Source organism: Lacerta agilis, chromosome 7 (assembly GCF_009819535.1).
Source record: "Lacerta agilis isolate rLacAgi1 chromosome 7, rLacAgi1.pri, whole genome shotgun sequence".
Taxonomy (NCBI): domain Eukaryota; kingdom Metazoa; phylum Chordata; class Lepidosauria; order Squamata; family Lacertidae; genus Lacerta; species Lacerta agilis.
In genome coordinates this window covers 51,771,804-51,786,030 of record NC_046318.1, presented here as the reverse complement: position 1 = coordinate 51,786,030, position 14,227 = coordinate 51,771,804, and the positions used below count along the sequence as shown (strand labels likewise).

General features: G+C 48.5%; 1 long non-coding RNA gene across 1 annotated transcript; it reads right to left on the bottom strand.

The window, feature by feature from the left end:
• Window positions 1-5,388: 5,388 nt before the first annotated feature.
• On the bottom strand, window positions 5,389-11,498 carry LOC117049386. Its single transcript, XR_004426983.1, has 2 exons — window positions 11,465-11,498; window positions 5,389-5,621 (listed from the first exon to the last, which is right to left on the bottom strand). It is a non-coding gene; the product is annotated as an uncharacterized LOC117049386 (long non-coding RNA).
• Between the last annotated feature and the right edge of the window lie 2,729 nt (window positions 11,499-14,227).

The following is a 14,227-nucleotide window of genomic DNA, read 5'->3' as shown; positions in this document are numbered from 1 at the left end:
AGTTATGTCCAGGAAATTCCGGGCGTATGGCGACAACAGTAGACACCCTGTGTACCTTTGACTAAAAAGGGGGGGGGGGGCTTGTAAAAGCAGCAGATCCATAGCATTGTGCAAGGGAATGGAAGCGAGAATAATGGGATGCTTTTGCCTAACCTCTACGAAGGTGTGTCAAAGCACCTATTCATCTAGATGCAAAGGCAGTGGTGGAGGAAGCCTCTTCGCCGCCCGGGGTGGTGGCAAGGAGGCACCCCCTGGGGGTGGGGCATCACGCTGCGTGTTGGCACTGCACATGCCCGGAATTTCCGGGCATGCGTAGTGCATCCCGGCTGGCACTGCTGCTCCTGCGGCGAGCCGGCAAGCGAGCAGCAGGTCGTGGGGCTGCCCCTGCCATACTGCTTTACAGACAGGGCATCCCCACAACCTGCCGCTCACCGCGGGAGCAGCAGCACTGACTCGGTGCATCGAGGCCGGTGCTGCTGCTCCCGTGGTGAGCCGGCGAGTGAGCGGCAGCTTTTGGGGCTGCCCCGTCCGTAAAGCAGCACGGACGGGGCAGCCCCACGAGCTGGCAAGCGAGCGGCGGCTCGTGGGGCTGCCCCGGCCATCCGTAAAGAAGCACGGACAGGGTGCCGGGTGGCAGGGGAGTGGTGGGAGGGGCCGGGGAGTGTCACCCCCCTCCCCTGGAACCCAGGGTGCCCTGCCCCCTACGCCCCGCCCTTCCTACGCCACTGTGCAAAGGAGCACCACCACGCTGTAGATGTTTGCCCTAAATGCACAGGGAGCTAGAATGAGCCATGTGGTAATGTAGCCCCACAGCCCCTTTGAATCTGTGGCACCCCTTCACACAAGTAAGAACTAAATGGCTCTTATCTAAAACAAAAACCCAGCTTGCAAGTATCTGTGCTCAGTGCGGACAGCTTCACACATTTCTTTCACCCTTCCCCCAAACTACAAAGGCGTAAGGGGCAAAAGCAGCTGGAAAATAAAGCAAACACCAGAACAGGTGTAGCCAGCATGGTACCCTCCAGGCTCCTCCAATCATTAGGATTGATGGGAGCTGTACTCCAAGAACACCCATAGGGCAAGTTACCCCTGCATTACAGCATAGGTTCGGGCTGGTGATCCTTGCCATGACCCCAACCTTGCCATTTTAAAAAAATAAATAAATTATTATCACATTGTTTACAAAAGTTTTTGCAATTGCCAAACACACTACTAGGCACACATGGAGTTACTTGTCTGGTTCACAGAGTCAAGCTACATTAGACTCCTGATGGGGAAATAATATTTCTCATTAATGTCCCTATCCTAATCATATCTTCTTTTAAGTAAGTCTTGATGGAGTGTGCTCAGGATTGTAGCCTTCTGTTGATTTTTAGCTTTTAATTTAGTTATAATTTGTATGTGGGGCAAAATACATTTCTTTCTAGTAACCGCAGAGGTTCAGCCATTGAGGGGGCAAACTGCTTGTTGTGGGGGTGCCTGCTCCCCTTTCCAATGCTGTCTGGACTTAGAACTTAGTTGTTTATGTAAACATCCATGTGCAAGTAAAATGCAACTGAAGCAAGTGAAAAGCAATGACAAGCCTGTAGGTAGAGATTACCTGTCTATCTCACCAGGTCAAAGGCAAGGCATTGATTTGCGGATGACAACCCCAAATTCAGCACACTTAAAAGCTCGTGTAAAAGTGCCCTAAAGGTATGCATATGTGAGTTCATGAAAGATTTCAACAATAAATCAAATGTGAGCATCATGCAGAAGGAAGTATTCTAGTAAAATAAAAAAATGGTTATATATGTATATGTATAACCATTTTTTATTTTACTAGAATACTTCCTTCTGCATGATGCTCACATTTGATATATATATCAGCCCCAAAATTAAGCCACCCTACAAGGTTTTTCCCCAACTGGGCTGCAGGTATAGTAATGCTTTATATTTGTAATATCTCAATCATGGTGAAAGCTGCCCTTTATGAGGGGAAGGAAATCAATTAATTTCAAAGGGAAGCTTCTAAGTCAGAAACCATTAGATCTCAGAGAGGTAGCACCAGGTTGCCAAGAACTGGATGCTAGCTGAAAATCCAGCAGGTGCAGCCCGAAGCTAAGATAAAAGTGGTCTCCCATGGCTCCATTTGTGCACAGTGCCTCCCGTGGCTGGGTTGCCATATTAGCAATCTGTTTGTAGAAGGAATAAATCCGGGCCTGGATACACAGAGACACATTACCCAACCAAGTCCTGGCAAGACAGAGGCACTGTGGGGGAGTGGTTCCCATGCCAAAGAAATTGGCCCAGTTGCCTGTCCTGGACAGGGTCACACTCCCCTGAAGAAGCAGGTACACAGTGTAGGGCTGCTATTGGATCCAGCTCTGTCACTGGAGGCCCAGGTAGCTTCAGGAGCTAGAAGCAACTTTTACCAGCTGCCTCTGGTGTGACAACTATGGTCGTTACTGGACTCGGTGCCGTCATTTGCGGTCACACATGCAAATCCCTGTCCATGGTGCCCACCCCTTCACCGAAAACATGAGACGAGACCAAGGTATGGGTTCAAATTGGCCACAACTTTATTAATTTCAGAAGTGGGAGAACTTGGCATAGGCCTTGGCAGGCAACCCTCTCAGCCCGAGAGCTGAGGATATGCAGGATGTAGAGGCACAGCGGGTGGGGACTGCAAAGCACACACTTACATAGCATGCCCACCCACTAGCCTCGGTTCGGGAGTTTGACCTGTGTGCCGACTCCAAGAGGTCAGGGACTCCCGAATTTTTGCCCTCTAATGGGCCCCGCACGCGCCGCCGCTTGGGAAGAGGAGCATGGCCGCTCCCTTCCCCCAGATGATAGACTAAAGGCAGCCTTGCCAAGGCCTAACTCCGCCAAAGTTGTGACGAAATGCTGCGGGGGAGGCAAAACCTGCCAATGCAGGGGAAATTCCTTCCCGGTCCCGAATACGGCAACCATCTACGACCACAGCAGCGCCCGCTGACCTGTAATGCAAGAAGTTAACCTGCAAACAAAAGAATTCTTGACCTGGTGACTGCAACCTACCGCAGCAACTATAAAGAGAAAGTTGAGTAAATTAGAGGGAGGGGGGCGGGTGAACCTGCGGGAGAGAAACCGAAAAGGGGGAAAATCTGGGCGGCTATGCCGCTTTTACCTGGCCCTTGACCCCGCCCCCGGCCTCTGTCCTTTTGTCCCATCCTGGCCGGAGGCAGGCCAAGGGCAGACCTGAGCTGGGGGGGAGGGGAACCTGGCCAGGTGATCCCGCCCGGTGCCGCAAACACCGCCCACCTGGGAAGGGAGGGCGAAAATTAAGCACTGGTGCCTTCAGGACTGGAGAAGTGTGGTGCGCCCTATGTGGAGCTTCCCTTGCACTTGATCTGGAAGATGCAGAATGCCCAATTCAGTTCTTTTTTCTGGGGGTACTCAAGACTACGCAATACCTAGCTGGACCTTTGGTGCGATCCAGTATAATCCAATATGGCTCCTTTTATGCTGATGTAAACAAGAACGTTCACAAAGAAGCTCATGTAGATTACGTAACCCCTATTTATTTTAGGGGTAGAATAACCAATGGTACAAAATAAATTGTAAGCAGCAGCAAAATCCAGTTAGAGAAGGGGTGAGGAACCACTTTTGGCCAGAGGATTGGATCAGAAAATAGTCAGTCCTCTGTGAGCCACATTGGCAGGTAGATGGGGCTGTCCAGCTGCCAGTCATCTGATGTCCTGTGACATCAGGCATGGGAAAGGCAAAGCCATGGCTATAAAGCAACAATTGCAGGTGTGCTCTGATGGTTGCTTTAGCAGTGGTTGAATTGGGTGCCTTTCCCTACTGCACTGCTTTTGGAAGGAATAAGGTGCACTTGGGAATGACAGGCAGCTCCAGAGTGCATCTGGTCCCTGCCAAAAGTGTGACAGGATAAGCACTGAATTCAAGCTGTGCCAATGTCATGTGGACATGGCTTGGCCAAAATGGCCTCATGGGTCAAACAGGGAGGGTGTGTGAGGCCAAAATAGAGGGACCACCACTGAGTGAGAGGGAACTTCCAAGACCAAAGTCCCAGCAGTGCCTGGGAACTTCCCCTTCTAAACAGCATATTGGAAAACCCTCCGCAATACTCTGCTATACATTTTGGCTGCCTTTATGGAGCTGCCGTATCTTCCATACCTTTATTGACATACAATGGAACCTTGGTTCTCGAACTTAATCCATTCTGGAAGTCCGTTTGATTCCCGAAACGTTCAAAAACCAAGGCACAGCTTCCGATTGTTGCAGGTGCCCCAGAAACAATAGCCGACAGCTGCATTGGATGTTCAGCTTCCGAAAAACATTCGCAAACCTGAACACTTACTTCTGGGTTTTCGGCATTCGGGAGCCAATTTGTTCGTCAACTAAGCCATTCGAGAACCAAGGTTCTACTGTATATGTCTTCATCCAAGTCATGGTGCTGCAGGAAGGCCAGGTGATTTCTATTCCACATATGCCAGATTTCCTGCAACTGTAATTGAATTAGAAATATATCCTGGATTTTTAACAGGAGGAGGATAGGGTGAAATCTGCCATGTGAAACTTTTCCTGGGATGGAGACGCAGTGATGGGAAAAGTGCACATGTGTGTTTAGAAGATTAAGCGGTGTGTGTGTGTGTGTGTGTGTGTGTGTGGACAGGTGGATGGAAAGACAGATAGACAGCTACCGTATATCAGTTAGTAACTGTGCCATATAGACGCTTTGGTGCAGGGAAAGAAAGATAATTTCCTGTGTGTTGAGACAAGTGGTCCTCTTGGGGAATTCAACCACCATCAGCTCTCAGGTTAGCCGAATGCTGAGTGGCTCCTGCATAAGTGAATGTACTATTAACCCTACACTTGACCTAGTTTCACACAGATCACACCATGGGTGTGTGTGTGTGTGTGTGTGTGTGTGTGTTTTGTAGGGGTGGGGGTTGACTCAAGGTAAAGCAAAAAAGCAGTTGCTTGAATCCTTCCTACAAGCGACAATCATGCTTCCCCGCTCAAGATCTCAGCAGCGTCTATCAGGCAGGTGTGACTTGCATTTCGCTCTGTCCCTTCTCCTTCCCATCCGAAACAGACCTCAGATCTCGCACAGCAACCACATCCTGTCTCTTCAGCTGCTCGTCTTTTCCTGCCAACTAATTACTATTCAGATAAAGTCACACACAGAGCCAGCACAGGACACAGTCAGCTAGAGGGAACAGATTCCATTGACCTCAACCCTCTTCTCTTTCTTCCAATAAGATCTGCTCTATCTGCATCCTCCCACTTTGTCTAAGGGGTGGGAGAGGGGGGGAGGGAAAGGGAGAGAAATAAAACCCCATAGGTCCTCAGACTTCCCCAGTGGGGAGGCTGCAAGCAGGAAATGGTCTCCTGGGATCAGAGCTCAAGCAGATCATTTTCCATCACACTGACATGTCTAACAATGTAGTGAGTCACAAGCCATCCAGCAAGTGCAGAATGAGTCACCTGAAGTAAACTGGGGAGGGGTGGCTGCGAGTGATTTTTGCCTCTCAGAATCAGTGTTGTTTGAGTTGGAAGCATGTTTCCTCTTTCTGCAAAGGAGAGCAGCTGTACGATTCTCAGCTTCTAACCACAAAGGGCCCATTGACCTGTTTCAAAGAAAGAAAGAGAGAGAAAAAGAGCATGAGAGATAGTGGGGGAGGGGGGAGGATGCTTATTATTTTTAGCAGCAAACGTCTAAAAACCAGCAAAAAAGGAGTGGGGGGAGCCAGCACCACCTCCAACACTGAAGAAACATGATAGCCATTTTGCCACCATAGCCAACCAGAATTTTTGTCTGTGCGGCGGGGCACTGAGTTCAAGCTCCACACCTGCCACTGTGCGTGTGAAACGCAATGCGGGCCTCAGTGTATGCGCACAAATTGCATGGTCCTTCCCCTTGACAAAAGTGTGCCTGAGGGCGAACGTACTTCTCTGTTGGGTCATGCGTTACAGCACTGGGGAACCTTCTGCAGCCTGAGATCTTTTATGAGCAGCCTTCTGGGGCTCACATGCCAGCGGAACTTGGGCCCAGAGGCAGAAGCGGGCAAAACAATGAATGTTGCCTTTGTAGTGTAGGCTGCTTTCAGCACATCTCTTCCATATCCTCCATCCAGGCAAGGTAGAACCATAATCAGAATTCAAGGACAGATTTCAGCCAGGCAAAAGCAGCAGCAACAACAACAATGTCCCTAGTATCACGTCCATAACACCCCACACACACAGTTTAAAAGGCCATAGATTGTTTAATTAGCCAAAGGCCTGGGAGAAGAGGAATGTTTTTGCCTAGCACCAAAAGATATGTAACAAAGGCACCCTGGGGAGAGCATTCCACAATTGGGGAGCCACCGCAGAAAAGGCCCGGTTTTTGTGTTGCCACCCGCTGGCCCCATGTAGGAAGCACATAATGATGATCACCTCAGATGGTGATCACAGGGTTTGGGGTCGTTTGTATGCAAAGAGCTGTCTCCTTGAGATACGGTGGTCCTGAATTGTTTAAGGTTTTATAGATCAAAACCAACACTTTGAACTGGGCCCAGAAACAAAGTGGCAGCCAGTGCAGTCAGACCAGGACTGGTATTATATGCTTACACCATCTTGCCCCATATGCAACCTGACTGCCAAATTCTGCACCAGCTGAAGTTCCCAAACCATCTTCAGAAGCAGCCCCACTGCTTTGTATGCATTGTAGTCATCTAACCCAGAGGTTACCAGAGCATAGATGACAGAACTTAGGCTATCCCTGTCCCAATAGGGGCACAAATGGGCCACCAGACAAAGCTGATGGAAGGCACTCCGTGCCACTGAGGCCACCTGAGTCTCAAGTGATAGAAATGGATTCAGAAGTACCCCCAAGCTGCATACCCGCTCCTTCAGAGGGAGCATAACCCCACCAAGAGCAGGCAGCCTCCCATCTTTCCGGTCTAGGGAACCACCCAGTAACAGTCTTATCTGGATTGCCATTACCAAGGCAAAACAACAGTCCAGCACTTCCACTGCCTCACCTGTGGATGTAAAGGAAAAGTAGAGCTGTTTGTCATCACCATATTGCTGACAATGTACTCCGAAACTCCAGATAACCCCTTTCAGTGGGTTCATGCAGATGTTAAACAGCATGTGGCATAAAATCGAATCCTGTGGAACCCCACATTGAAGGCTCCACAGGGCCGACCAGCTCTCCTCAAGCATCACTCTCTGGAAACAACCATCCAAGCCAAGCACAGATGGAGAAGTGTGCAGTCAGACAAGCAACAGGACATGCTCTATTGCTCTTAGAAGGCTGCAAGCACGAAACAGATTTTTAGCTGATGGGAGAGTGATAACAGCAGCCTGTCCTGTGGTTTTCCTAGCACAGTGAGTGCACGGAAAGGGTTAAAGAGACAGGAAGGGCTGCCTAGGAAGCTTGGAAGGCCTCCAGAATGAAACCCTGTTTATTCAAAGCAGGAGGAGAATTAGTCAGGCTCCAGGGCAATAAAATAAAAATGTGGAAGCAGGAAAGGGCCAATTCATTAAATTGCCATCCCTTGAGTGATGCCCCTTAAATGCTTTCCTAGGGGACTGACAAACCCCGAGGAGATCCAAGGAGGAGACCCAGCCCCAGTCCACCAGGGGAGCCTGGCCAGCAGAGTTACAGCCCTTTCAGGAATCTGAGGTCAGGAGGGCTCCCACTCGATGAGATAAGGCGACCAGATTGCAAGTGTGGGGCTGATTGCTTGTGCCTCACCGCCAGCCACATACAGAGAGCTGGAGCTGTTGTGCTGGTGTGTGTGTGTTTGTGTGGAATTCATGAGGGGAACCGGATGCTTCCCCATCTGTGACAAATGGCAGGCACTCTGTCCCTCCTGTTGAAACAGGAAACCTCCGTCTCCTATCCCAAACACTCCGCTCCTCTCAAGCACACACATTGTTTTAGGATGCATTTTGTCCAATTATGCTACCTCCCTCTGTGCAATAAGTGCACTCAGGGCGGCTTCAAGATTGCAGAGGAAGGGCAAGGAAAGGAAAGCCAGAGGACGGCTCCTGTGTCTAACAAGCGCAGCCCAATGGAACAGATTTCGCTTTTCTTTTTTCTTTTTTGCAAGCAAAGGGGTGGTTTAATAGCAGGACAAGATTTGCAAGACTTATTGCTGCCAGCTGCAGCTGAGTCAAGGACAGATGAAGAGGCCATGCAATAACAGCCTTTGGGGGGGGGTCCCTGGTGAGAGGCGAAAGACATACAGGATGGTGTGCGGAGATATATCAGCTTAAACCTTGGACACGTTTCCTTTGAGCCGCAGAGGAATGCCATCAGCCCATCTCGTGTGACTGTGTTAGAGGAGCAAGAAAGGGGGGGGGAGGATATAAGGGACAGCTGACACTTTAAAAGGTTGTGGAGGGTAGCAAGAGGAAGGGAAAAAAGAGCGCTGGGGGGAAGGGCGGCTCTCTGCACCACACAGGCACCTTCTGCAGCAGCAGATGGAGAGGGAAGTTGCTGCGGATTCCTGCCGAGTCAGGAAAGGAAAGGGATGACATAATAATGAGGTGATCACAGGCGTAGGGAAGCAGGGGAGAGAACAAAGTCAAAATGCCAGGGAGACAGCGACCCAGAACTCTGCACCGGGGGTTGGGGGGTGGGCAGATGTCGACAGAAGATATGGTGGCCAGATGAAGGTTTCAAGGCAGAAGCCCTGGCAACAAATAATGGGGTGAAAAAGTGGGTCTTTTTCAGGGGAAACAGATGGGAGAGTGGCAAGGCCACGTCACGTTTCATTGGAGGCTGCGGAAGAGGAAGCAGGCTTGATATATGGCAGCTCCTACTGGTGGCAGAGTCGATCTTCAGACCCAGATTACCAGATAGAATATGAGTTGCTGTGGTTTTAATAAAAAATAAAAAGAATTCCTTCCAGTAGCACCTTAGAGACCAACTAAGTTTGTTCTTGGTATGCACATTTCTTCAGATATGGTTTTAATAGTTGCTGCAAATAAGGGAAGTGGCTGTTTTGGAAGATCCTGCCTCTGGAACAACTGTTGGAGACACTGTCAGCACACTGTCCCATTTGGGATCTGCCAGTCCTATTGGCAGTGTTTTCTTCCAAGCGCTTGGAGGGGAAGACTGGGCTTGGGCTTGTTGGCCTCAGCCCCACCAGCTCCTACCTCCCACTCCATGCAGTCTGGTGAGGGGAGACTGCTCCCCACCCGCCTCAGGGAGCCTCAATCATGGGCAGCAGGGGGCAGAGCTTATGCAGGTAAAGCAAGCTCTCCTCTTTAAACCAGGCACAGGCAAACTCGGCCCTCCAGATGTTTTGGGACTACAATTCCCATCATCCCTGACCACTGGTCCTGTTAGCTAGGGATGGTGGGAGTTGTAGTCCCAAAACATCTGGAGGGCCAAGTTTGCCTGTGCCTGGTTTAAACCTTTTGCCCAATTCATACAAGGTGGGAGGAGCCTAGCTGACAGAAGAGGTGTGACTAGTAAGTGTGGGCCCATTCTCCATACACGGACTGTTACCGGTATCTATCACTTACATGATGCCTGGTCATGCAGATTATTTCAGATCGTATTATGCATATTTAATTGATAAACAGCTAACAGGAAAACACATGCATAATCTCTGCTGGATGAATGCCTTCTTCGTAGTATGAAACCATGGGCACAACCAAGCACACAGATAAGTATTTTTAACTGTGTTCTGGATTTTGCTTTGTGTGCACGTTTGCACACGTAACATCTTGCACAAGCAGGCTTTTGGACATAAAATATAAACAAAACAGCTGTCGAAAACACAGCCCACTTTCACACAGACAGCCCACTTCCCAGTTTGGGCAGCTTGCAGACATAATGATCTTAAATATTTTATGGGTTATTGAGTGCTTTTTGGTCAAATTGGCTTGAAATAAGCAAGACATGGATAGTGCAGTTAACATTCGATTCCTTTGCCATCCATCTCATCCCTAGAATCCAGACCAGGTTTTTAACATCTCTCTTGCTGTGACTTTGGGCACCACACTGTGAGAATCAGTGTGGAAACAAGACAGCTAGGAAAAACTACCTCTTTGGTCTGTGTCCAGTGGCCTAACTGAGAAGCTTTCTTTGTACTCTGTTCAGCAGAGCTGCATCTCAGCTCCATTATGGCTATTCACACTGCACACACACACACACACACAAAAAAAAAATCTCAGCGCAACATTAAAGTTGCACTTTGAAAAATTCAGAGCCAAGAAATACAGACCGCCAGTGTCCTTTGGCACTGTTAGCTCAACAGATATTCCTAATATCATGGCACATTTTACAACATAACTTACATATTGCATATTAATCTCAACAGCTCAGACTGAAACTGCAGCACATGTGCAGCTTTAACTGGGTTAGTGAGGCTGTTGGACACGAACATATGAATTTCCTGACCTTCCATGATATTAACTGTTTATCAACAGTTATTAGGCATTTGACAGCCCGGTCCTATGCCACGTATACATGGAAGCCAAGTCCTACTCTGTTCAGTGGGTCTTACCCCTCAGGCAAGCCTCTGTGAGTTCCTTTCCTCCCCTCCCCTTTAAAAAAAGAAAAACATTTTAAAGCTCGATATTAGTATTTAAATAGTTGCAAAGGGGAGGAATAAAGTTCACACTCCACTGACGTGCATTCCCACAGCTGCAACTGCTCCTATCACTTGGATGAAGGCACTTTCCTGGAGGTGATGGTGCTTAAACATGACAGCGGTGTGTGTTGCCTTACATTAGAAGAGATGGGGAAATGTTTTCCTTTGTGTGGTTTTTTTAAAGACAGAAGACAAAGGGGGGGGAGGAAGATAGGTTAAGGAGAGAAGAAAGTGGGAGGGCAGGGACTCTGATGATGGGGGGGGGACTAACAAATGTCCCCATGTTTTCCGTGTTTTCAGTCACCTGCTGCCCGTTTCAGCCCATTGGGTAGCACAATCAATGTGAATTTTACCTTTGGAAAAGGGGCTAATTCCTTCTCACTCACAGATTCCTCCCTGACCTGCATCCAGGCAAGCAAGAAGCACTGCCAGAATTCAAAAAAACACATTCTAGTCCTGCAAAGACACTCAAGGAGGGTGTAAAGCAGGGCTGCTGAGGGGTGTGGCTCAGGTGGATATGTAGCCTGGGGAGAGTCAACAACATCTGCAGGGCCTCATTTGGACCCCAGAGGTTCACCATCCCTGCGCAATACAATGCCATCCTGGGAGGCAAAAATATGTCCTTTCCACAGCCTCACCAACACACGAAGGAACAGTAATGCCATGGTCTTCTGCTGGTGCCTCTGTCACTTTTGGTGTTGACTCATTCACAAATGCATGGGTTTGCAGGGCATGTATTTATTTCAATTTATACCTTGCCCTTCCTCCCATAGGGGCTATGGGCAACAAACATGGAAGTGATAAAACAAATCAATTAAAAATAAAACAAAAACATATTTTGAAACACTTGGAAACATTTAAAAACAGTCGCATACCTGCACAGCTAATTATGTGAAGGTGTTTAGGAACGGCATATTTCATCCTTCAAATGCCTGGGAAAACAGAAATGTTTCTACATTCTTCCTGAAAGTTAATAAGGAGGGAGACAGACACACACCTCACAGGGGGAGGGGGTGGCAAGGGGGAGCGGCATTCCACAGTCCCCACTGGGCAGCACATAGCAGCAGTCGTGGCTTCTCTTGAGTCGGCACTGAGAACGAGCCGTGTCATAAGGACAGATGCCTTTGGTCCCAGAGAAGGTAAAGGTGTTTGGAGGCTTCTGCCCTACTTTTGCCTACCACAGGGAAAGAAAGCAGGCCTCCTGAAGAGAGATTAGTGCATGTGTGGAATAGAGAGAGAAAGAACATGCCTATAACAAGCATGGGAATGGGGTGGGGGAAGCACCATATAGGCATTTTGAAACTAGAAATGAAGAAGCAACTCCTAATTTTCATTTGCTGCATTCTCCACCCCCCCCCCCACCTCACTCCAAATTCACCACTTTGTCTCTGCAAGGCCTATATAATGGGGAACTTCTGAGGCAGGCCTCTTTGTAATCTAATTAGCATAGTCTGTTAAATCTTCTGTTTTCATTGTTCCCAGGACCTGCGGATTCATCCAGCGTGGACATTGCAGTATCTAGCATTTTAAAACTTGCTTGCTTTTCCTTTTGTTTTTTAGGTTCTCCAGAAGAACATCAAAATCTGATCTACGTAGCATGTTTAACTAATTTGCCCAATTATCATTGCTTTTGCTAGGTTTCATGCAGCCCATCAAGCAATTAGAATCAGCACAGTTACACCCAGAACCTAGATAACCAGTCCTTTGGGGTGGTCCTCTGTTTGGAAAGGGAAAAAGAACCGGGATCATACCGTTTTGTTTCTACATTCATATACCACTTTTCCTCAAAGGAGAAAAAGGTGGCATACATGGTTCTTCCCTTCCCCACTGCGTTCTCACAACAACCCTGGGAGGTAGGCTAGATTGAGAGACTGTGAGTGTGAGCTTCATAGGTGAGTGGGAATTTGAACCTTGATCTCCCAGATCCTAGTCCAAAATGATCAAGAAGTATTTCTACCACTAGCCCCCAATTAGGGAAATTAAGGTTGAGGGCAGCACCCAGTAGATACTGGTACTTTGCAAAGTTGCACAAAAGGGGACATCCCTCCAGGTATTGCCTCTCTCAGTACAGCACTGCGACAGACAAGCCTCATCTGGGGGCTGTCAGCCTTCCACGAAACTTTTAAAGAAACAGAAGCCCTCTCAGGGTCTGGTTCTGTCAGCCCTAAATGAAATAGTGCACTGGGTAGGTTACTGGAGCTGATCTAATACGGTCATTGATGTTTATTCTTTCTAAAGGGCTAGAACTTCCTTTTTTCAAAAATTTGCAATTCAGTGTGAACAGCTGTCACTGACATTTCAATCTTGCATTAATCAAAAACAGATGGAAAGCACAGCCCAAGGAGGCCGAAAATCCAGCCCCTCATTTTAAAGCCTTCTATTTAAGGGAGGTGAGGAAGCCAAGAGGGAGGCAGTTGAAAAGCAGCCGCAAGATGATGCTTTCCCCCTTGCCTGCAGTTGCAGAACTGGCTTCGTCTCTCTCTCGGTTGGCTCCGTCTTCCTCTGCACTCTTGTCACACCTGCCCTTCCCACCTCTGGAAAGCTGACAGCGGAGACAAAGGATGCTCTTCACAGATGAAGCCATTCGGAGGAGCCAGGCTCTCGCGACACGGGATAGTAATTTAACACGCAGTCTCTCATGTCCTGGCCACATGTGCCTGCTTTAAAGAGTAGGGCCTTTAAAAAAAAAAAAACCACCAACCATTCCTTGAATATGCCAATGTTTAATATATTCAGATTGGCACCTTAATAAAAAAAAAAACTCAGAGAACTGAATTATTTTATAGGGTGCATTTTAAACAACAACAAAAAAGCAAGCATGCAAGCAAGCAAAGGATTACAAGCCTGAAAGACCCTGAAGAGGCAGGAGTGGCTATGCCAACAGGACCCATCTGTTGGGGGGAAGTGATAGGAAAAGCCCCAGAGGCCCAGCCAATGGCCCAGCCTCCTCCTCCCCCCCCAAAAAAAAAGAAACCCGGCAAAGAAGGTGTTAAAAGGTTTAACAGCAGAGGCCACACAGCAAAGCAGAAGTTAGACCCAGCTGCATCCCTCCCCCCTCTTCCCTAACCCCTCTCTGCACAGGCCTGCATTACTCAAGTGCCTCTTTCACCCACTGTGTCCCTTGCCCCACTTGTGTGATGTAAAACAATTCTTTTGTTTCCTCTTTAAGACATTAGCCTCAGGGGCCATTATAGGAAAAGAAAGGTATCCGGGGCTCTTTTATCTGAAAGAATCCATTTAAGAGTTTCTGGCTGCCCAGAGATCAGCCTACACCCCCCCACCCCCACTCCCCAGTCCTCCTGTTCCTCAGTTATTTGCTTTACTCTGATGCTTCCAGCAGCCACACCACCCCCAGCCAGCCCCTGCCCAACAAGCCCACCACCAACTGAGAGCCCACAGAAGAATGCCAGCCTCCAACGGTAAAAAAAAAACCCACATCAACGGGCAAACTCATTTTTTTAAAAAAAAACAAAACAAAACCACCAACAACAAAAAGCCACTGGGGCTACAAGCCTACGCCCGCTTGCACTGGAGTAAGCCCTGCTGAACTCAATAGGGGAGAGCCAAGAAGAGCCCAGTTGCTGGATCCGGCCAATGGGCAATCTAGCTCAGCATCCTGTTCTCACAGCTGCCAACCG